This window comes from Taeniopygia guttata, chromosome 8, assembly GCF_048771995.1.
Source record: "Taeniopygia guttata chromosome 8, bTaeGut7.mat, whole genome shotgun sequence".
NCBI classification, from domain to species: Eukaryota; Metazoa; Chordata; class Aves; order Passeriformes; family Estrildidae; genus Taeniopygia; species Taeniopygia guttata.
Window position 1 is genome coordinate 24,632,704 of NC_133033.1, and position 14,238 is coordinate 24,646,941.

The 14,238-nt window shown below is 46.1% G+C and overlaps 1 protein-coding gene across 3 annotated transcripts in view; it reads left to right on the forward strand.

Annotated features, from left to right (window-relative positions):
• Positions 1 to 14,238, forward strand: part of PLA2G4A (phospholipase A2 group IVA) — a 70,224-nt gene that overhangs the window by 1,717 nt on the left and 54,269 nt on the right. The window contains exon 2 of one of the 3 annotated variants that reach the window (XM_072932733.1): positions 11,313 to 11,370. The exons of the other annotated variants lie outside the window; for them this stretch is intronic. The gene's annotated coding sequence lies outside the window, so the exon portion shown is untranslated. The remainder of the gene's footprint in view (positions 1 to 11,312; positions 11,371 to 14,238) is intronic. 3 annotated transcript variants of the gene reach the window in all.

Below are 14,238 nucleotides of genomic sequence, written 5' to 3' on the forward strand. Positions count from 1 at the left end.
TTTTCATGTCACTTTGAATAGGTTACTTTTGCCAGCTTGCCTAAACCAGCTAGAATGGGAAATATTTCAGGTTTTGCCATAGTTTTTCCCTTCAGTTCGTGAATTTTCATACCACAAAGGGGAAAAATCACGAGCACTAAGTATTTCCCTCCTGCAAAGCCATTGAGCAGACTTCACTGACACTTTGGATAACCTCAGTTCTTCCTGGCAATGCCAAGGGCTGAACCCAGTGCAATACAGAAATGACCTTCTGGGTGCACACTGCTGCAGGAATAATGGGAATGGCTCTGCTGGAGTGTTTGAATTGATGTGCAGTATCCAGGGATGTGGCAACCTCGGTGACTTCCATGTGGGTTGGAACAGGACAGCCTTGGCAGTGGGACTCAGATTTGGGAACTGTGAACTCAAATCACATGAAGTTAATTGAATGGCTTGGGATGGAAAATACCAGGGGTAGCAGCAAGTAGCATCCAGAGAAGGAGGTGTCTCCCCCTTGTACCCAGAAGTTCAAGTATATGAAAACTGACTAGAAAATATGAGAAAATACTTTTTTTTCGCCATGGAAAATTTCTAGCTCAAGAGGTAAAAGCTCAAAGTATAGTATGGCCTGTGGTGAATGTGGAGCTGAGAGATTAAATTCCAATTTACTTTTTACCTGACACATAACAGTACTGTGGAGCAGTCTCCCTATCCTTCAGGGCACTTATCCTCTGTATCTGGGGAAGGGGAGTGGCCTTGAGGGAGCAAAACAGAATTCTTACCTAATTGTTTAGTTGACATTGATGGGCAAGTACATATCAAAAATATTGGTGCCTTACAGTCTGGACATGATTTAAGCTATAAAAGCAGGTCCTTCCCTACAGCTCTGGTTCAGCTAGGGATTCAGCTTCCAGTTAAAGCCTGGGGGGAACTCATGGGACACACTTTTAAACCAAGTTTGCCACTGGTCTGGTTTTATTTCATTTGTCTCTTTCTAAACAGAAGCTCTATATAATTTGTGGAAGAATTTGTCTTTGATTTGGCGGGCAGAGGCAGTGGGATCTTGCTGTGAGGTGATGAACTCCTGTCTGGGTTTGCTGTAGCACTGATACAACTGTATCTTTTTCAGTAGTCTGAAAAACAAATCCCAGAACCTGCCTTAGTAATGGAAATGACCTCATCAGTGCCCTAGGTTATAATGTGATGTAGTAACAGAATACTTTCAAAAGAATTCTTCCTTTTTTTAAAAAGAATAAAAAAACCAGCCCCTCATCACCTTGGTATTCAGACTTTCCTGAGGATTTTCATTTACTGTTTACCTCAGAGAGATGACCCAAATTTCCTGACTGTACCAATTTCCAGTAGCCTGTGTGTCAACGTCTGGAGCAGAGTTACTCAGCCCATGAGGCAGGGATGGAAGGTGGGCTCTAGGACAGGGGAAAGTGGTCTCCAAAGCAAGACCAAACTCAGCAACAAAAGCTTCCAATATTTTCTTTTTAAATGAATTATGGGGAAAGCAAAAGGACCTACAAAACATTTAAACTTTAACTTTTTTAAATGAAAAATATTGTGGTGATACTGCAAGTGAGAATTCATGGACTTATTTTAGAAATATCAATTACTTCTCCAGTTTGAACACATTGTGGAGGTGTTCAAGGCCACATTGGATGGGGCTTGGAGCAGCCTGGGCTGGCGGAAGGTGCCCCTGCCCTTGGCAGGGGTGGAACTGGATGGGCTTTGAGGTCCCTTCTGTGGTATTATACAGAATGATGCAGTTTCTCTAAGAAATAAGCCAACCAGTGTTGGTGAGGAGAAAATATCAGCCACATATTGGCAGGTGTACAGATTTGACTGATTTTCTCATGAGTACACTATGGGCTGTCAGCAGTGGTGCTTCCTCAGCCTGTGCTGGTCCTGTCTCAGCTGTGCCAGGGGACACAGACACTGCAGCTTTTCCCCCAGAGTGTTTTCCTTTCCCAGAGAGTGGGTTGTGGGGATGACACTTCCATCTCAGCTCGCACTTTTGCTGTGTGTGCTGGTAATTCCAAGACTCTCAGCACATGTGGGGAAGTGTGGCAGCAGCTCTCTGCCCACAGAGAGCAGGCACAACTTTCCCAGGCATTTTCCTGGGGAAGGCTGTGAGAAGATCAGAGGAAAGAATTAGAAACAATTCTTATCTCCACTTGTTGCACCTGCTGTTGTGCACGTGTGGAATGTGCCATGGAGATTTGTTTACCAAAGGGTGATTTCTTAATTGGACACTGGATGGTGTTTGGATGGATTGACCAGTTATGTCATAGCTGTATTGGACTGGCTGAAAGGGTTACTGAGTTTCTTAATCAAGACAGTATAATATAGTATAAGATAATACAATAAAGCAATTGATCAGCCTTCTGCAATCATGTAGTCAGTGCTAATTATTCCCTGGCTGGGGGCCTGGGAAAGATGTTTTTGGGATCTGGACTGACAAAACAGCCGGAGTAGGAGTCAGTGTGTCAGTATCCCAGACTCTTTAAGTGATCCTGGGGGAAAAGCAGGTGCTTCCATGGTAAAGTTCCATGTGCTTCCAAACAGATATCCCTCAGAGCACAGAGGTGATGCTCTGTGAGTGCCCTTTGCTCTGTGCAAGGGGTGCAGTCTCTGGGCTTGGTGTCAGAGCTGGGTGAGTGGTGCCTGTGGTGTCTCTGAGCACTGGGCTGCTGTGCAGGCTGCACAGCTCTGCTGGCAAGCCCTCTTTAATTGTGATGTTTAATCTCCTTCCAGATGAGTGGTAGCACTGGTAACTTGGAGAGAATACAGAGATACAGTACAGAGCTGCTTTTTCTCCTGGTAACAACATTACTTCAGCTTAGGATGCTGAAAGTGTACTTTAAAAAATACAGCTAAGCCTGCAAACAAAACTCTTTTTTTTCCATCTTTCCAGCTTCCCTAAATGTGCAACTTTAAGAAGGAGACATAAAACACAGGGTCAAAATCTTCCACATACATAAGTTCTGAACTATTTGAGATGTATCAGTCTCATCTGTGTTTTTTTTGTGGTTATCTGATAGTAAAGCTGTTGAACTGACTAATTTTTGATATTCATCTGGTATTTTCCTTAGAATGATTTCAGCATAAATCAGTAAGACTCTAATTTCTTTTCCTACTGGTATTATCAGTGCTCATATCTTTTGCAAAGATGAGTAGGAATGTGCACTTCTATAATAAATTATCCTTTTCTATTTACTGGGATTATAAAGGTCCTTATTTATGCACACACAGAGATCTTGTTATAAGATCTGTACAAAATGTGTATTTCTTGCTGTAAGCGGCAGTCCCAGCCCCCAGGGGATTGCATTTTATGAAACATATATGAAGGACAGGACTGATAAGTGCAATGTTGGGATAGATGAAGCTGATGGAGTAAGAACTGGGCGCACATGTTCAGGCTGTCTCATCCCATCTGCTCCATGGCCTTGGCCAGACCATGAAATAGGAAGATTTAGCCTTACAGGTTCAGTGTGAAGTTACTTTTTGTGCTGTTTCCCTGTCCCTCCCACTACCATGTCTGTTTTTTAAGGGTAGAGATTATAAATAGGATTTAATTACTAAAACTGTGTTTCTCGTGCATTTAACTTACTGCACTGTCACATGGATGCTAAAAACAAATGTCCCCAAGCAGAAGTTTCCATTCTGTCCCATCTCAGGGGAAAGCAAACAGCACCTGTGGATGATTGCACTGAACAGGGAGCAGCCCTGGCTGTGGCATGTACCATCACTTTGCATGCTCCATCCCAAATACTCTGCCTTTGGACCTCACATGCAAAACTGGAGCTCTATGCAAAGCCAGCAGCTGCTGCTGACCTGGCAGTACTGGAAGAAACAACATAAAACTACATTTTGGGGAGAAGGTGGTTGTGGAATGTGAGTAAATGGAAATTTTCTGGTTGATCCTCTTGTGTTCTGGTTTTCAAAACTAGCCTATAATGGAGAATTTTGAAATACTTTTGAGGTGCATCTGTTCTTTAATTTAATCAATATGGGTGTGTGTTAAAGTGAACATTGCAATAGCGGCCATCTCTTGTCCTTGACAATTTCTATAAAATACAGAACAAACTATTCATGTGCTGGTGTTCTGTTTGAATCCTTTTCCTCCTTAATCCAAGCAGAATGGGTCATGAGTTTCCAACCATAGCACTGAGTGTAACACCCCTTTCTCTCCTGATAAAGGCAGGACTCTGCAATTTTCACAAACCTGGTGTTTTTGGACTGTTATATTGTGAAGAACAAGTCATTTTCTCTGTGTAACCAAAGCCCCACAGCTTTGACTCAAGGACAGTGCTGGTGAAAAACTTAAAAATGGGAACAGAGCTTGTACAGCATCTGAGAGGAGGGTGCTGGGAAGCAGGTCCTGGCTTTCCCTAAATCCAGAGTGTTTTTATGGGTATGTGTTTGTTTCAGTGATGATGCTCTCAGACTCCCTGCTTTCCCAGGCACTGTAAGGTTCCCTGAGGAAGCTGCTGTGAAGCCTGTGCTGATGGTAATGAGAACCAGCTCTTTTAATGGCAAAGCCTGCCAACATCTTGCATTTCTCTGGCATTTTCCACTTGGAATAGCACATGTCCACACAGGTTTTTGAGCAATTGCTTTCAGCTGGGGCACGCTTCCAAGTGTTACTTTGCTTTTTATATTTAAATTACTTTTTCCAAGAATTCCAAATTTTCTTTATTTATTATTATTTTCTTTATTTATTTTCTTTTCTTTGTGCTTATTTTCTTTATAGAAAGTCTTCTTGAAAAGTGGTCAAACACCTGCACTGTGTACTCTCTGCCCTGTAATGTGTCAGTCATTTCCCTTTCACCACAAAGCCAGCACATCCATGGGTGTTTCATATGCTGAGAGAGAGTTTGAGTTGGCAAGGGAGGGAGTGAGCCCTCGGTGTCTTAAGAAATAGTTAAATTAGAAGCTTAGGTAGTTTGGTAAGAGAATAGTCATAGTTCATTTAAGTTTCCTGAACCTATCCTCTGTGCCTCAGAGAGGAGCATGAAAGTCCCCCTTGTGTCCCGGATTTTGCAAAGCTCTTTTAACAAGGGGATATGCAAATTTGAGGTTTCTTCCTCCCTTTGATTGCTGTCCTTTTACCTTTGAAGTCATTGTTTGTGGCTCCTTAGTGACTGAGAGTTATTGTATCACACTCCTGAAATCCATGTTTAAGTTGCTGTGTTTTTATGGGTTTTGTTACTTCTGTGGGTTTTTTCTGCTTTGTGTAACCACTGGTACTAGTAGAGTCATATTACAGTAAAGAGAAATTTACCTTTTTTTTTTTTTTTTTATTTCCCAATAATTCTATAAAGATGTTCTTTAATGCATCAGTCTTAATCCCTCTCCAAAACCTTAGTTGGGAATGTTGGGCATTTGTTTGTAGTGCCTTCAGTCCTTCCCTTCATCCTTTCAGGGCTTGACTCTGTGTCTGTGTAGATAAGAGTTATCTAAAAATGAAGTGGCACCTGATTCAAAGCTTTCCTCCTAAATCAGCAGGGGTGGCACTGTAGCTTGTGCCACAGCTCGGCATTTTCCCTGTTGGCACCCTGAATCCGTGCAGAATGGTGGGGCAGAAAAGCAAAAATTCCAAATGCAATTTTATGGCTTTGGAAGAAAGCAGGAGCAGGGCCTGGCTGGCAGGGCAGGGCTGGCAGAGCTGCCAGAGAACGTGGGGAAGTTGTGAGAGCCACGGCGCAGGAAGAGGAAGGAGCTCGGGCAGGGGCAGTGAGGCACCGCTCCCAGCGTGGTCCCTGAGCAGGAAGGTGCCACTGTGTGCCCTCTCCAGCAGGACAGCAGGGTGGAGGAGAGCCCAGCCAAGTCTGGTGCAGAAAATCAAACCCTTGTGCAAACACTTTGCCAAAATGTGATTACCTCCAAACACAAGCTGGCAGCTCAGGAGCTGCTTGATCCTGAGAGGTTGTGGCTGCTCCATCCCTGGAAATACCCAAGGGTGGCATGGATGGGGCTTGGAACAACCAGGGGTACTGAGTGGCATCCCTGGGCATGGAACAAGATGAGACAGTCTTTAAGGCCCATTCCAACCCAGACCAGTCTGGGATTCTGTGCAACAGCTCAGATCCAGGGCTGAAGGTCTGCTTGGCCAGAGGCTTGGCTGTGTGGAGCCAGGTGGGGTTTGCTCCAGGTCTGGCTTTGCTCAGCAGCCAAGGGTTGGCTACAAGACAAAGATCACTGTTATGGAAGTACTTCATTTCTCCTCTCAAAAATGTAATATATGTGTTGGGCATGTCTATGTTTGTCTTTGTGTCTGTGTGTAAAACATATATTTATGTTACTTACTCAGACTCCAGCTTGTCAATAGCCATGAAATATTTCCATATAAATTTTACTCTCAGCATTTAAAGAGTCTGAAAAATGTCAGCGTCAGAAGTTTGTTCATGCTTACTTTTACTAGAAAGTCCAGACAGATTTCCTTGAGTGACTCTGACTTTGTCATGCTTTAAGTGATGTGACCATAGAGACCAAAGGAAGTGCTGCACAATTGTCCCCTTGGCTGCAGACGGTGACCAGAGCTCGTGTTTGGAGTGAGGAGCCCAAAACCCGAAAGCTGAGTCACATTGTTCAGACATGACGAGTGGGAGATGACAAAACATACCTTGTGCATGCAATCCTTCCTCCAGCCTGGCAGTGCCAGCAGCCTGGCTGGGGCTACAGCCTGTGCCAAGAGGCCAGGAAATCCCCAAACTTGATACCAATTGAACTGAAAAAGATATTGAAAGGAAATATTGACCTTACGGTCAGCTACATTTGTTTTACATGCGTTACTGACGGGTAGCCGGCTGTTAAATTTTACCAGCTCGTTCCATTTTTAGCTGATTTTTTGGGGTTTTTTGTGACACCACTGCCTAACTGTAGTGAAGAAGGACTGTCAGCTGCCTTAGTTGAAGTGAGTGCATCAGGCACCTTTGCATGTTGGATTCTCTCCCCAAAACCCCATAAATACTTAAATAAAAGGTTATTCTAATGTTTTCCCTACAGTTGTTTTGTTTTTTTTTTTTCTAAACCATTCCTACGTTACAGCAGGGAAGCAAAAGAAGGGGAATGAAGGCATGGATAAGTTACACATATGTAATAACCAAACCCTCATGATTTTAATAGAATCTTTAAAAGGCATTGGCTCAGAGATGCTTAGAAGTTGGCTGAGCTTGGTGCTGTCCCCAAGGAACAGGGTTGGATTTGGAATGAGAATTTTGGAAGCTGATTTTAGAGCTCTAAATCATGCAGCAACAGTTCTTGCCGTGGTAGTAGTGAAGCTTCTGGAAGGGGGATCCTGAGGTTTTGGCAGGCAGCAGCTCTTGACCACAGCACAGCAGAGCAAGTGGAAAATTTTGCCAATGCTCCAGGTAAGAAAGGAAAGCAGGGAGGTTTTTTCCCTTCCTTTCCCCCCTTCACATGAGCTTTAAAGGAATATAGTCAACAAAAAGCTCTGCCCAGTCAGGTGTTGCAGTTGAGATGTCTATCATTTTATTTTAGGAGTTCTTGCATAAGTGTTTGCATTCCTGGCAAGACTTTGGAAGCTGCCACTGCCATTGAGTTTTTCCATTTCAGAGAGCCTGGCTCTGGGTATTTGGGACACCCAATATCTTGAATTTGAAAAGTGAGCCTTTAAGCTGGGCTTCCAAAAGTGAAAATACCCTTAAAAAATAACTGTCAAACATTCCTGGAAGTGTCCAAGGCCAGGTTGGACAGGGCTTGGAGCAGCCTGGGACAGTGGGAGGTGTCCCTGCCTGTGGCAAGGGGTGGCACTGGATGGGCTTTAAGGTCCCTTCCAACCCACATCATTCCAGGATTATATGATGGAAAGTTTATTTGTGGAATAACTAGGTCCCAAATTCCTACTGTATAGAAAAGTTGGGCATTTTTCCATCTGCTTTTCCTAATTGCACTGTGCTCATAGTAAATTACCTGCAGAGGTGGGCTTGAGTAATGCATTCTAATTGGTTCAGGTCCATATCCTAATAATTGTTTTTCATTGAACTTCCATCAGATTTTACATGTTCCTCTTTGTTTCTTGGCTTTCATGCTGGAAAACAAGTGTGCTGCTTCCCACATAAGCCTGACCCACGCAGTGGGGATTACTGGTCAGCTGCCTGAGGTTTTTTGACCAATTTTGAGACTCTGCCATCTAAACTCTCTGCCTCATGGCTTTGATTTCTGTAGCAAAGGATAGTGATTGTTGCCATTTTTAAAGAGTATTCTTGGCATCTCTCAGCTGAGTTTGTTGCTCTTTCTCAAGGCTGTTTTTTATTTCCAGTGCAATTTCAGTTGAAGTAAAATACGATGTTGAAGAACAGTTATTTAAATGTATCAACTCAAGGAGCTCTTTCATTCCTTGAACAAATTAACTCCTTACTTTGAATTTACTCAGTTCCACTTTGAAATCCTCCTGTGAGTTGGCCATACAGCGAGTTCACATATGGGGACATGGGTTTTTCTCATAACCTTACAGGCTGTTGCAGCGAGTGGTTCTTGTTAAGTCCTCTTTGCGTAAGCAGGATAATTGTAACATAAACCATTGTGCCCTGAATCAGTTGCCTCTTCCTCAGACTTGCAGATGTTGTCTTTGGGGAAACTACAGCACTTGGCTGGGTTCCAGCCCAGGGAACTCCCATGGCCAGTGTGACACAGGTGTGGGTATTCAGACAGAGATACTTCCAGCCTCTTGAATATTCCTGTTGGGGAGGCCATTCCTTGCAGAATATAAGATTGGGAGGGTGTTTTGAATCCAGCCTTATTCAAGTTTATTAAAGGATCATTTCTGATGCCATTGACTCGCCAAGCCTTGCCTCCTGTATCATGGAGTGTATCTGTGGCTTGATAATTTTGCAACTTTTGTCTTCCTCACTTTTGGCCTCCCAAGTAGCCTTTAGCACTAGAAAAGGAGAAACTTTACACTGGTGGTGATTGTTGGGGCTTTTCCAGACTTTCAGCCCTGCTAGAGTGTTTACAGCCCTCCTTCCACTGTTGCTGTGTCACCGATACTTTCCGTAATTGCTTACAGGCCAACAAGTAATCTTTTTTTAAAGATTCACTATCTTTTTATCTATTACCTCCCCTATAGCAGGAAGTCAGATCTTAAAATCTCCTGTCTCACTATGTCAACTTCCTTGACAAGCTTCACCTCACAGTGTCCTCCAAAAATGTGGCACAAAGGTTGGACTTTTTGCCCTGCTGCTCAGAACCCTTCCTCCCACCCCACAGTTCCCTAGCAAGGCATGGGGAGAGCAGTCATAGAACTACAGAATCACTGGGATTGGAAGAAGCCTGTGACTGATCCCCACCTTGTCACCAGCCCAGAGCACTTCCTTGGACACCTCTAGGAGAGGGGACTCCACTATGGGCAGTCCATTCCAATGTCTGACAACCTTCTCCATGAAGAAGTTCTCCTGATGTCCAATCCCACAGCCTGAGGCCGTTCCCTCTCCTCCTGTCCCTGTTCCTGGGAGCAGAGCCCGACCCCCCGGCTGTCCCCTCCTGTCAGGAGCTGTGCAGAGCCACAAGGTCCCCCCTGAGCCTCCTTTTCTCCAGGCTGAGCCCCTTCCCAGCTCCTGGGGCTCCAGCCCCTTCCCCAGCCCCATTCCCTGCCCTGGACACGCTCCAGCCCCTCCAGGTCTCTCTGGCCATGAGGGCCCAGAACTGGAGCAGCACTCGAGGTCCCTCAGCAGGGCCAGCACAGGGCACAGCCACTGCCCTGGGCCTGTGCCACACCAGGGCTGGCACAGCCCCGGGGCCATTGGCCTCTGCCCGCCTGGGCACACCTGGGCTCATTTTTAAGTTCTGTCCCCAGCACCCCCAGGGCCTCTTCCAGCTTTCCAGCCACTCTTCCCCTCAGCCCGGAGCTGCAGGGGGTTGGGGTGACCCAAGGCCAGGACCCAGCACTTGTCCTTGTTGTCCCTCATCCGTTTGGCCTTGGCCCATGGGTCTGCTTGGCACATCAGCAGAGAATCCCCTTTTCCATTTGTGGTGGAAGTGGAGTGATGGGTGCCCTACATGGAGTCAGAGGTAATCCTTCCTCCTTGTGTGGGAAGCCCTAAATTAAGAAATAACATTACAGTGATTTTCCAGGATGCTAGACAAAGTCATGTAGAAACAGAGTATTTGTTATTTCTGTTATACAATCACAGGATCAATCTAACCAAATAAAATGCTGTAATCTGATTTGATACAAATGGAGGGTGACATTCATACAAAAAGTCTGAGTCATTACTTAGCTTATTCTCTACCCCTTACTCTTCTCCTAGTAGATTGAAAGTTAATGACTGTGCTGGTGAGTCACACATCATATTTAAATTTGTTCGTGTCTTTGATTTTTTAAGAATAATTGGACAACTTGATATAAACAACCTCCCTCTAATGATTTTTCTTACACTTGAGAGACGTATTCTGGCAATGATTTTTATATTGTGCTGTGTTTACTCATTTTCAGGGCTTTTCCACTTGGTGAGACTAACTCCAGAGTAAGCTTGTGCTCAGCATGGGAAAAATCTCATTATTCTCCTTATCTTTTGACATATCCTGTACAAATGTATTATCCAGGAATGTACTGAGAATGAAAATATTCCAGTAATAATCTCTGTCAGTGTGCTTGTGTAGCTTCTTCTTGTGATTTACTGTGTTATAGTTTGCCTTCCAAGACAATAATCCCTTCTCCACTTCAGTCTGTCACCTCCAGTGAGTATGAGCTGAGAACACAGAAGGCTGTTGACTCAAGGAGTGATCCAGCTATCCACTGATAGCTTGGTACTGATGGTGTCTGAAACTGTGCCTGGCAATGAAACAGGGCTAGAGGTAGAGTTCACTTTGGGTGAAAGTGAGATTTAGGCACTTAGGGAAAGGCTGACTCTCCATGACAAGGCTGGGATTTATGGCACTGGGAGAAAGGGAAAGGCCCTGTCATGTCTCTCCATGACAGGGCCAGGCTAAACTGTGGCTTGTTTGCTGTGTAATTTGTAAATAAATTAGTGTCAATTTGGAAATTGACCAGTAAAACAGTGAGAATCAGAGGGTCATGGAATGATTTGGGTTGGAAGGGACCTTAATGCCCATCCAGTGCCACCCCCTGCCATGGGCATGGACACTTTCCCAGGTTGCTCCCAGCCCCATCCAGCCTGGCCTTGGACGCTTCCAGAGACAGTCACAGCTTCGTGGGCACCCTGTGCCAAGGCCTGCCCACCCTTAGAAGGAAGAATATCTTCTCTATGTTGAACCTAAATTTCCCCTCAGTCAGTTTGAAGCTGTTCCTCCTTGTTGTGTCACAACTCCTGATGCAGAGTCCCCCTCTGGCTTCCTTGTAGGTTCCTTCACATCCTAAAAAGCTGCTGGAAGGTTTCCACACAACCCTCTGTTCTCCAGGTAACTTAATCTCTTTGATTACCTATAATATACAGTTAAACAGTATGGCCAGCTTAGTTACTGTTGGTGGTGCTGCCTTGAGGTGCTCTTTCTTTGGGAAGGAATGCTGTCAGCCCCAGCAACAGCACAGTCACAGATGGTGTGACACCACCAGCTATCAGGGAAGCGAAACAACCTGTGCTGGTGATACCAGAGTGTCCTTGAAGATGTGTTTAGAGGCACTGCTTCGCCTGCATCTGCCAAGGGTGGGGCTCACCAGCTCCAGCTCAAGGGCAGGACTGTGTGTGTGCTTGTGGTACAGCCCTGAATTGGTTGTGGTCAGCCTGGGGCAGAGGAGGCTGAGGGCAGGGCTCACCGGGGCTGCAGCTCCTCCCGAGGGGCAGCTCCAGTCTCTGCTCCCTGTGACAGGGACAGCAGCCAGGGAAGGGCTGGAGCTGGAGGAGGAGGGTTTTCCTGGACACCAGGAAAGGTTCTTCCCCAGAGGTGCTGGGCACTGCCCAGGCTCCCCAAAGAATGAGCACAGCCCCAAGGCTGCCAGAGCTCCAGGAGAGTGTGAACAACGCTCCCAGGGATTGCTGGGGTGTCTGTGCAGGGCCAGGAGTTAGACTGGATGATCCTTGGGGGTTCCTTCCCACTCAGGACATTCTGTGATTCCATGAAGACTTTCCCTTTAGGCTGTGTGGGATGGACAGCATGTAGGGGAAGTGTTTAACAAGATAATTTTGGGATTACAGCTCTGTTTGCTGCAGATGTTTGCAGTAAACATGCTTCAAGGGTTTCTTCACGGCTCTTGATGAGCGTAATCAGAATTTCCTGGTTGTGCTGTATTTGACTCCTCTGCCACACTACAATTTTTAGATCTAGAAATCTCTTTGTGTGCTTTACCCAAACTCGTGGGTAACGCAGTGTGAGCTTCCAGAGGGTGTGGTGTAATTAACTGATTTGAATTAAATCCACTGGGAGGGATTAAGTGTTCAAGTCACTTAAACGTCTGCTTGCTCTTGAGGTGTCCTGCTGGCTCTGGGAAGAGCATGGATAGCTGTCCCTCTGCCAGCCCTGTGTAGCATCCCATGAGCTCTGTGCTCTCAGTCAGTTCTCAAGTCCTCTGCCCTGGTGAGGGCAGTGATGAACTACCATAGAGTTGGTCCTCCTGGGGGGGGGAAAGACAGACTCCCATTTGGACTTCTGTCTCATTTCCCCCAGTTTCCCCTTTCCCTGTCCTCTCACTGGCTTGGTATCACTGATGGCCACTCCGCCTCCCCTAGAGACCAGTTCCCCCTGCCCTCAGCTCTGCCCCCTCACCCCTTCCCCTTCTTAAGCTGCCTGCACCATCCTCCTTCTCGCCAGGTTTCCTTCAGCTTCATGTGATGTACCTTGCTGGAATAAAACCTTGCTAAAAGAGCCTTTCTTGTCTCTCTTGCTGCGGTGAATGTTGGGTGGGGGTCTGACAGTGTTGGCCTGCATGTTAACCCAACCTGCTTGTTGGGAGCAGATAATGGACAGCAGCACCCACCATTCAACACCCACATTTTTAGCCCTGAGCCCCTGAACTGGCACTGGGGCCTGTGCTCGGGTACCTGCCTGTGTTTGTCACATCCTGAGCCACTCTGAGGAGCACAGCAAGCCAGGAGCTGCCATCTGGGGCAGCACGGCATGGGCAGGGCGGGGATGTGCAGTGCTGGTGGCCAGAGCCATGTGGGACCCCGGGGTGCCAGGCTTTGTGCACGAGGTGTCCGTGCTCCCTGCCCCGCTGTCCCTCTGAGAGCCCTGCCCGCGGCTGCGCTCTGCGCGGGTGTTGCGATGCGGATGATGACGTGGTTGCATTTTTGTCCATCGGCACGATCCGTGCCTCATCCAGCATGGAGGGCAGATGGCGCCTGGGGACTCGTCCTGGCCCCGTAGCCGCAGAGGCTGTTGTCTGCAGCATCACGAGCGCGCTTCCTGCAGATGTTGGAACAAATGAGGCGGGGGCTTGTAGGGAGAGAGAGCATGATCTCATGTCTGAGCCAGTTGAGGGATCATCTGGGGAACTGGAACTCTGCCTTTAGCATGCAGGACGTTAACTTGAACCAGGCTTTTCGCCCTGGGTCTAACCTGTTCTCTTACTTCACCAGACAGAGCACTATCCTAGGCTTGGTTTTGTGTATCCTCTCAAAGTGAGTGTGGTAGCTGGCTGTGCACTTAGGGGAAATGAGTATTTGCTGGTTTTACACATTTCCTCTCCAATATGGTGATTGGGTAGCTCCTGCTGTTCCCTTTCCTGGATTGCCTTCCAAGATGTCAGCAGTTCCTCCAGAAATGATATAGCTGGGCACGTTTACCATGATTTTCCAATGCTGATATCTTTCTTATTCATACTTCCTCAGATAAAAATGAATAAATAAACCCAGGGTGATTCCTAGCCTCAAACTATTGTTAGGGCTGACAAGGAAAGGGTGGTCAGGCATGACCAGGAAGGTGAGGGAATCACTCTTGCTGGAAGTGTTCAGAAAATGTGTGGGATATGGTGCTTTGCAATGTGGTTTACTGATGGACCTGGCAGTGCTGGATTAATGGTTGGACTTGATGATCTTGGAGGGCTTATCCAGCCGTAATGATTCAGTGATTAAAGAAAGGACATTGTAATGTTCTAATGATCATAAGGAAACTATAGTTTTATTGTCATGCCTTCATGTAGTTGCTCAAGAGCAGAGGTTTGGGAGTGATATATACAATCATTTAGGGCTTATCCTGCTGTTTCAAAATTAAGCATTAGGAATCATTGCCTTGAGACCAAACCCCAAATAGTGCTTCACTTCTTTTCACTTTGAAATTTCTGCTGATGGTTCAAGTCTGATAATAGTCCAGCTGGATCTGAGACCTGATCCT